At 41.5% G+C, this 9,884-nt stretch overlaps 1 protein-coding gene across 1 annotated transcript in view; it reads left to right on the plus strand.

The window, feature by feature from the left end:
- IRS1 (insulin receptor substrate 1) overlaps positions 1-6,601 on the plus strand; it is an 81,034-nt gene extending 74,433 nt beyond the window's left edge. The window contains exon 2 of the mRNA XM_012558226.2: positions 5,404-6,601. The gene's annotated coding sequence lies outside the window, so the exon portion shown is untranslated. The remainder of the gene's footprint in view (positions 1-5,403) is intronic.
- The last annotated feature ends 3,283 nt before the right edge of the window (positions 6,602-9,884 follow it).

Raw genomic sequence — 9,884 nt, forward strand, 5'->3', positions numbered from 1 at the left:
AAAAAAAAAAAAAAAAACTCAAAAAAACTACACCTGTTTATATTAACTGGAAGAGAAATATGTTGTTTTGACGTATTTCTTTAAGTGGAGGAATTTGATTTATACAGATTTTTCTAGTTGAATCTACCATAAGATTTCAAACAATGGTCTCATCACTACAATCATTTTTTAAGCACAGTTGGATGAGGAAGTGTGGCTTTCCGGCTAGGTTTTAGTATCTGATAATAGCCAAGCAACTTAGAACACTTGATTTCCATTTTCTTAGTAAAATTAGACACTACTAAACCCCTTGAAACCAAACCCATTGCCCTTGAGTTGTTTCTGATTCATAACAACCCTATAGGACAGAGTAGAACTGCCCCATAGGGTTTCCAAGGAGTGGCTGGTGGTTTCGAACTGCTGACCTTTTAGTTAGCAGCCCAGCTCTTAACCACTGTACCACCAGGGCTCCTAGACACTACTAGTGTGTCCGAATCAGGTACTTATTACTATGTTGCACCTTTACTCAACAATTGGCAATAATTTTCAGTGTATGTAGAATACAAGATGAAAACTTTTAAGTAGATGGTTTTGACTAAAAATGCATTGCTGAAGTAGTGCTGGTCCTCCCATTTTACTCAACATCCCTCATAACCTTATGCCGTTTTCAGCTGCTTTCACAGTAAAGACTTATCAGTAGGTTGAGGCATGGGAAAGGAAGCTAAAGCCTTATTTGTTTCTCAGCTGTAGTAGGCATAGTTCAAGTGAGTACAGTCCAGAAGATGTAAAGTCCTGCTGGATATAATAATGCAATAATCCATCGGTCTCAAGTACCATTGCTCAAGTGTTGGCTGATTTGATAATGCCTTAAAAACTACATTTTTTCTTTACAGGCAACAGGATTAGGTGGGGTTTATCTTAGGAGAAGATACACAAGAAGGGTACAAGAGATACTGATGTGGTGATGAAGTTTTGTCAAAATGTAATTTCCTGCTACTAAATCTCCTGACAGGTGCATCGTACTTCTGGCTTCAGAAGTCATTCCCTAATGATGTAACTGGAGAGAATGTATCGCCATTGCTGAATTCATTATATGTGATACTAGCATAGCGTCTTCTCTAAGGAAATGTTTTGCTATTTTGTTTGCAGTTTATGCCTGTTACAAGTGAGTCTTTGCATTTGTAAAACACCGTAGCAATATTTGCCTCGTGGTTGGAGTGAATCCACTGGGGTTGTACATATAAACATATCTATGCCCAGGGTCACTGTGAGTCGGAATCGACTTGACGGCAGTAGGTTTTGGTTATGCCTGTGTCTTCTTTTTAAGTGCCTATTAACAATCTTTATCGTTGCATTTGTGTTTGTCACTCAGCAGATGTTAATTGAATCGAATGACTGCGAAAACCTGCTATGGTTACTGTTTTTTTTTTTTTTTAAACGTACCCCTAAGTTACAATAATGTATGTCTACACGTTTGCATTTCTTCAAGTGAGTTGCCTCATGCAGGCTCAGCTCTTCTTGATTGCATGTATGTAGAGGCCGTCTAGGCTCAGAGGCAAGCATATGGGCAGATGAACTTAAGCCTTATGGTGTGTTTTTTGAGACTTCTTCAAAGTTATGAGACGTCTTTCCAACAACCTCATCAGAGGAACTGTCGTGAGCAGCAATGGTTTTGGAGCTTCACTTTTGGAGTTCTTTACCTTGCTGAGAACCATTACCAGCTTACTCAGCTCCTTTTTTCACCATATTTGGCTCCAAACGCTTCTGGGCTGTCTTCAGAGATCAAATGTGCCCTCAAAGGTCCAAGACTGGCTGCTATCAAGACCATTCAAAAGAATATGCCCTGGGCTGAGAAGGCAGTTGCAAAAAAGAAATGGGAACTTGAGAAGGCATTCCAAAAATGTCCCCAACGATGGCTGTGTGATTGGAAGGTGGCCAGGTGGTCAGAGGTGGCCACCGTAAAAGACAGTTCTCAAGGAGGGATGTCGGTTTAAAACCCATGTAATTACTAGGTGGTTAAACTTTATGTACACGCACACATACACACACCCCTGTATAAAGACAAACAGGGGTAAACTTCAGACTCTCGCTTGAAAATTCCCCAGGCGTCTATTGCCTGTTTGGAGTCCCTGTATGGTGCAAATAGTTAACACACTTGGCTGCTAACTGAAAGGTTGGAGGTTCGAGTCCCCCCAGAGGTGCCTCAGAAAAAAGGCTTGGTGATCTCCTTCTGAAAAATAAGCCACTGAAAACCCTATGGAGCTCAGTTCTACTGTGACACACGTGGACGGGGTCGCCATGAGTTAGAATCAACTCCACAGCACCTGGTTGTTGCCTGTTTACCACCTAATGTTCCATCCCCTCCAGGGCAGCGTTACTTCCCTCTTGAGTTCACTTTTCCATAGACTTCTAGGTGGATGGTCCCAGTAGGAAGCATTTGTAGCTGGGACACATGATCAGGGTTTATGATAAAGGGCCTTTAAAAAGCAGTATGCTAAGACTTTGCAGGGAAGGTACATGATGGAATTGATATATCCTTTAATTTCCTGCCCTTTGAGCATACCAGAAACCAAACCTGTTGCCATCAAGTCGATTCCGACTCACAGCGACCCTATAGGACAGAGCAGAACTGGCCCATAGGGTTTCCAAGGAGTGGCTGGTGGATTCGAACTGCCGATCTCGTGGTTAGCAGCCAAACGCTTAACCATGTGGAAAATTGCAGGCATGCTTTAGAGTGGCCCATAGCAGTCACTCCTAGCTCACAGTGAAGCCGTGCTTTCTGCTGTCCTTGTAGGGCCCCTAACCTCTCCCTGTTGCACCCATGCAGGCTGGCACAGGCAATGACAAAAGTGGGTACAGTTTGTTCCTGCACGAAGCTGTTCATTCAGCCGTTCTGGATGAGAGCCAGATATGAAATGAGAAGCATACCCTGTGCCCTTTGCTTTCTCCCATTTTATACCCACAGTTTCTTTGTTTCGGGCCCTTGGATAAAGCGAGGCCTGACTGCCTAATTTTGGGCTCAGAGCTGTGAAGCTGTGTTAAGCCGTACCTAGGTGTTCTGGTAGGAACATTGTGATTGATTGCAGTATGAGTTCAGGAGGAAGTTGGAAGTAAGTGAGAGGTCTGTGCGAGCCTTCTGCAGGGAGTCTCACGGCTAAGTGACCACTGAAAGATGTGGTGAAGACACCACTTGTTAGGAGATCTGATGTCTCTGGCTATTACAGGGATAAGCCTTTTGGTCTTTACCTTGGTGTCTCCATGTCAAGGCCTTATTTGTAAGGAGGAAAGTAGACGGTTTACCTGTCTTTTAGAAGCAGAGTTAATATTTTAAAATAAACAGAAATCTCCTCATAAAACTGGAGTCCTTGTTTGGGAGAATTCAACTTACCTGAAAGCCATCAGTTAAATAGCAAATGCTAGCCAACCTCAGCTGTAATCACCTTCAAGAGGAGAGAAAGAAAACAGTTCTGTTGTTCAACATTGATGTTGTGTGAATTTTAGAATCCGTCGCTATCCTGATCTTACGTGGATTACTGCGGCATCTTGATCATACCACAAAGCGTGTCCTTGTTTACCCGATAATTAAAGAAATTAAAGAAAGGTTCTTGGCCATCTATCCCAACCTACGTTTGCAGAGGCAACTCCTGCTATCACTCTTCAGATACTATGTGCTGCAGGGGGGCCACACCCTTTGCTTGGCCTGTTCGCAGCTGTGCTCTCCTCTCCCTGGGTCTTGTTTTCTAATTTCCCTTAAGGAGAAGTGTGCTTTTCCCCTTCTTTCATTCCGCTTGCAGTTACTGAGTGCCTGCTGTGTGCCAGACTTCGCGCTCCGCTCTGAAGATGCAGTACTGAATCAGGATAGACATGATCCCTGTCGTCACATGCCCAAATCGTCCCTCCTCTAAACCAAGCCTGTGCGTCAGCAAGGCACTTCCCTTACATTCCTAGCTAGAAGTATCCTTCCCTCCTCCAAGCATCTAGAACTATTTTTCCTTCCTGTGCATCTGTCACGGAACTTATTCTTTTCTACTTTGTATTCTATTTATGAACAGACTTTCCTTCCTGGCTAGAGTAGCTAAGTCGCCATGAGTCAGAATCAACTCAACGGTAATGGTTTAGTTAGGGGTCTCTGGATGGAGCAAATGGTTAAATGCTCAGCTAGCAACTGAAAGGTTGGCAGTTTGAACCCACAGAAGAAAAGACCTGGCCATCTGCTTCTGAGCCTTGAACACCCTATGGAGCACAGTTCTACTGTGCAACACATGGGGTCGCCATGAGTCGGAATCAACTTGACGGCGATGGTGTTTTTTTGGCATAGCAGAATTCAGCTTGGTATCCTCCATAGTACTGCATGTAACCATTTACTCATTCAACAACTATTCATTGTCTACTCTTTGCCATGTGCTGCGTAGGGCACTCTATAAACCTTGATATTTGTAGATATCTTTTAAATGCATGAAAAACATGGTCCTTAGAAGGACTATCTAATATACTTGAGAGCAAAAGAGAGACTTTATGGGGTTGAAAAGGTGTCACTCTCAGAAGGGCAATGGGTAATGCTCCTTTGAAGTGTTCCTTCTTGAATTTCATAGAAGGAATATGGTGCTCCTGCCTAAATAACTGATTTCTAGTAGACCTCAATTTGAATGACTTTCTTGCTTTTTCATTTGCGTATTAACTAGATCTGTTCGTCTTGGGTCTCTTGTTGCATCTAAAATTCCGCTGGCAAACAATGTCCTATTAAAAATTGATTTTTAGATGTTGTAACATTAAGCGCTGCAACTTCAAATTCTAAAATCTGCAACTGACTTTTGACCAACAGAAGCTTCCGCATGAATGTTTACCATATCTTGTACTAGTTTTACCAATAGCTCCAATGTGTATTATTGTTCCAATCGTCAGAAGGCCAAAATATTTTGTATTTTTGTGTTGCTAAACCTCTGAACCATCCAGATCACATTGACTTGTTTACTGATTGAATATTGACTCCTTTTAGTTTGTGATTGCTTTAGACTACTGCGTTTTGGGAAAAAAAAAAGTTAAATACAATTTGTTGATTTTATTTAGGTACACAGTACTGCTTGTGCCTGTAACTTCAGTTTATCTGACACTGCCCCTTTTTCACGAAGTCCGTGTGTGGGTGGCACAAATGGTTAAGTGCTCGATGGCTGGCCAGAAGGTTGGCAGTTTGAACCCACCCAGAGGTTCCTCATGAGACAGGCCTGGTGATCTGTTTCCATAAAGATTACAGCCTAGAAAGCCCTATGGGGCAGTTCTACTTTGTCACGTGGGCTTGCTACGAGTCAGAATTGGCTAGACGGCGTACAACAATAACCCCCTTTTGAAAGAAGAGTCCTACAAAGAGTGATTAAACCTGCATTTTGAGATGCCCATAGTGACGAATTCTTTCCTTTTCCTTTTCAGAATGAAGACCTACATGACCTCAGCAAATCCTTTAACTTATGGGTACCCAGACTCTAAGTATTTCATGATTCACAACTAGGACCTCACATCTTCCTCCTCAGTAGATGGTACGATGCCTGCATTTCAGTTTGTTTACTTTATACAATCCTCAGGAGTTTGTTGACTGAACTGCACGTTCTATATTGTGCCAAGCGAAAAAGCACTGTGACACCAGAACAATGCGTCTGCATAAACTTCATCTTCAACCCTAAGGACTTAGCTGGCCGCAAGGAGCTGATGGGCCCACCACCACGCCAGGAGAGAATGAGTCTCCTCTCGGTGCATTTACAAGATACATTTCATCTGCTGCTGAAACTGTGTACGGCAACGCATCATTGTAAATTATTTCATACAAAACTGTTCACGTTGGGTGGAGAGAGTATTAAATATTTAACATAGGTTTTGATTTATATGTGTAATTTTTTAATTAAAACGTAACTTCTTTTCCTACAGCACATCTTTTTTTTGGATGTGGAACTGAGGTATACAATGTTCTGTTGTAAAGAGTGGAGCAATTGCTTAAAACAAGGCTAAAAAGAGTAGAATAGGGTACTACCCTTGTTTTAAGATGATAATTGAGAAAAATAATATAATAAGAATCATAGTGCCATAGATGGTTCTCAATTGTATAGAGTTATATTTACTGATGTTATCTCTTGTAATATAACCCTGATGTTGAGCTGAGTTCCTTACAAGACTTTAATTTTGTATTTTTCCTGTAAGACAATAGGCCATGTTAATTAAACTGAAGAAGGATATATTCTCCTGGCTGTTTGCAAGTGTTGGCTTAAAATTGGCAATTGAATGGAAGCAAAATTACAAGAAAAGGAAATCAACGTCTTCCATTGTACATATTGTAAAAAAGAAGGAGACGTGGGCGATTCCTTCAAATCAAAAGCTCTCTTTGGAGTGAACAATGTGGGTGTTTGTAAATTCTGGAGATTTCTTTCTATTCATAATAAACTAGATACTGTTGATCTTTTCTTCTCACCCCCTTCTGTAAGCTTTCTGCTCCATTCCCACCATTTTGTGTGTGTGTGTATGTGTGTGTGTGCGCGTGCACGCGTTCTGATATTTCACTTCCTGCACGGTCTTGAGAAAGATGGTCAGATAAATGAGTGCTTGCTGATCAGAAATTCAAATTCCAGAAAGTGTTTTTACCATGGCCAGGGCTCCGAGGCACTTTCCTTAAGACCCTTTTCTCTTGTTTTCTGAGCACTCCCAATGTTACATTATTTAACTGAATGTCATTTGCCCATTTGCCCTGGTGGGTACTGGCCAATAGTGATTAGTTAATAAAACACGATGTATAGGGAGCACATCAAAGCATAATGACCTGCTGAGGAAACATGTAACCAGCAGTGACAATGTTCATCGTTTTCTTGTTTGGAAAGTATACACATCTTGGAATTTTTCCTTGTGGAGAAAAGGAAATGGCAACAAACTACTTCAAGATCTTTGCCTACAGAATTGTTCATCTTTTTACAAGTAAACTTCTTAATGGTTAAGGGAATTAATGCAAATACCAACCACCCTCTGAGTCAGTGGAAACTACATCAGGAATTCCCAGCCCCACTGTGGGGAGGAGTAACATTTTATTTCTCTAACGGGTTGAGCTCCCTGGGTGGTGGTGGGTCATCAAGGAAGGGGCCAGGGCTGCAGAGCATGACAGGGGCTGCTGCCCCTGATCAAATGTTTGGGGACCCCTGCTCTACTCTAAAGTGAGTGCAGATAAATGGAAGTGCCCCTACCACTGAGGCCTGTGTTACTGTTAATTCAAGTGGAGGGCATGTACCTCACAGACTGTTGTACAATGTTCATTGTTGCAGACTTTAATCACTTGCATGCTCATAATTTCTAAGATGAATAGGTCTGTAGTCATAAGAGTCCATTGTTTTCAAGGAACTAGCTGAATGACATCATTTCCCATTAGTCGAGAACACTACCAGTTTTGAAAATCTGAGATGAAAGATTTTGTTTCTACTTTTTTGTAAAAAACAAGACTTAGCCAAACTAGCTTTCATTTTTCAAGTCTTCTGACTCATTCTCTTGCTAGCGGAGGAAGAAAACAAGCTGCCCTGCTTTCTTCCACTGAGGACTCAAGTAGTTACAGAGAAATCAATGAACAAAATCAGCCCCAACCCTTTCCCTGTAAAGCTGGTTATTATTTTTCAAGGAATCTAAACTTTGAATGGAGCCCTGGAGGCGCAGTAGTTAAGAGCTTGGCTGCTAACCAAAAAGTCAGCAGTTCAAATCCACCACCTGCTCCTTGGAAACCCTATGGGGCAGTTCTACTTTGTCCTGTAGGGTTGCTGTGAGTCAGAACTGACGCAGCAGCACATAACAACAACAACAACAAACTTTGAATATGTATCATCAGGATACGTCTGCATGTGGAATAAATCAACATATTTTAGGTGATAACAGAAGTGAGCAGTCTGGAAAGTACATCTCTTGGTTTCCATTTCTCTGACATTTGATTGGGTAGAATAGCATAAAGGTAGAACTTTCTTATTTAAGCTGCTTCCAGTGGTCCCTGAGCTGGGGTCAATGGAGGTATCAGACTTTACTGATTCAAAACTGGAGGATGTTGGTAGAACAAAGTAGATCCTCATGCTCTGGCTACACAAAGGGTTCACTTTGAGCAACATCAGCTGTTGAGCCCTTGTGTTCCGTTCCTATTAAGTAGGGTTGGCTTTTATCCATTTCAAAGTATTCGTAGTCCAGCCAAGGACTTACGTTAATGGGGCTCCTAGTGGTCTCTGGTTAAACTAGAAGTTAGTGGCTTTTTCTTTATGAGGCCAATCTTTCACAGCATTCTTTCTTAGATACTTAGGCAGAGTTTTCAAATTTTCCTTTGTGAAAAGAGTAAATAATGGCTCATGACTTTGATATTATCTTCATTCTGGGCAAAAAGAATGAACCTAGAACCAGCTAGAAGTGAAGAGAATCCATTAATGATCAACCACCTGAGTCAATAATGACAAATCAGTACTGATGTTACATTTGTGGCTATTTCTCGCTGACTTTCAAAGGTCAGGGACTCTCTTGACTAATCTAGATTGACTGCAAAAATGGATTTACTAAAAATCGTGTAGCCAGAAGTAGAGTTTTTTTTAACCTTTCTTTCCCGCTTTTTGTCTCCTAGCTGTCTTTTGAATTTGAGACATTTAAGTACTAAGAAATAATTTTAGGTCTTATACTGAAGCCCTGTTTTATTCTATCTTACATCCTAAATGCCACATGCATTTGTAGTTGGAAACTTTATTTACTGCAGATGCCTCAAAAATGAAGGAGGGAGAGGTGCTCACCATCCACTGACTATAAGAGCCATGAAAAATGTATTGATGTGAAGTGCTCCAACTGCTGGTGGCAGTGGACCCATATTTGATCTCCAAGTGACTTGGCAAAGCTCTGTAGGTCAGCCCATCACACAGGGAGGCACTGAAACCAGAGACACTGGGAATTAAGACTTTGATTGGGGAGAGAGAGGACACTTTGGAAGGCATGCGAAGAATGGATGGAAGCCAAATACGAAATGGGTTCTTTGTAGGGACTACACAGGTGGTTAGTGTTCCAAGGACACCGTGAACATTAGTTGGAGGTGATGCCACGTTCTTATAGACTGCTGAGAAACTTGAGAGGAAGAAGCCTGCACTTTCAGGGATGTGAGAAACTATAACCTTCCAATACTAAGAGGACCCCAGTCTGTGAACTTAGTTATGGAGGGCAAAAATAGCCTTGTAGTCAGCAGAACATCAAGGGTGAAACATGGGTGCTTTTAGTCATTTCCACAGCCAACCCAGATAAGATCCTGGAGGTACTTCAGTAGCTCTGTAAATCCATTTCCTGAGTGTGGAGAAAGAATGTATGGGCCCTATGGTACGTTGGATGGCATACGTCTTGTAACTTGAGTACCAAGTTAAGTGCTGGGAGGAGGTAGAATGATATAGAAGGTGTTTGACCCTCCTTGAAGGAATTGACCATTAATAAACAGCTTATAATTAGCTAATCTGATTAGAAAATGTATGACTTAGATGAGAGAATTCCCTTCCTAGTTTCCTGATGACTTGGCATTTGTGTTGTAAACACACACCAAGAAATCTGGTGTTTTAGCTTCTGCCGTACACCTGCCATTTCACCTCTCTCTTGGATCTGCTGTTCATTTCCTCAGTGTTAACCAGTATGCCATGTGATAGGACAAATTCAGTAAACAGGAAAACTAATCTGTATTTGCATAGACATCTTTAGTGCGGTTTTTTCTTTTTAGAACTTTACCATTGGCTTAAGAATGAATGTAGTTCCTGGAACAATTTTTCTTATGAAGTTCTTTCACCTCTTGGCTACAGGGTGGGCCAAATTAAATACCTATATATTTTATTTTAATGTATGTGCCATTTGGTTTATCATCTTAAGATGGTGGTGCTGCTCATGGTGCTACT

Source organism: Trichechus manatus, unplaced genomic scaffold (genome assembly GCF_000243295.1).
Source record: "Trichechus manatus latirostris isolate Lorelei unplaced genomic scaffold, TriManLat1.0 scaffold00147, whole genome shotgun sequence".
NCBI lineage: Eukaryota > Metazoa > Chordata > Mammalia > Sirenia > Trichechidae > Trichechus > Trichechus manatus.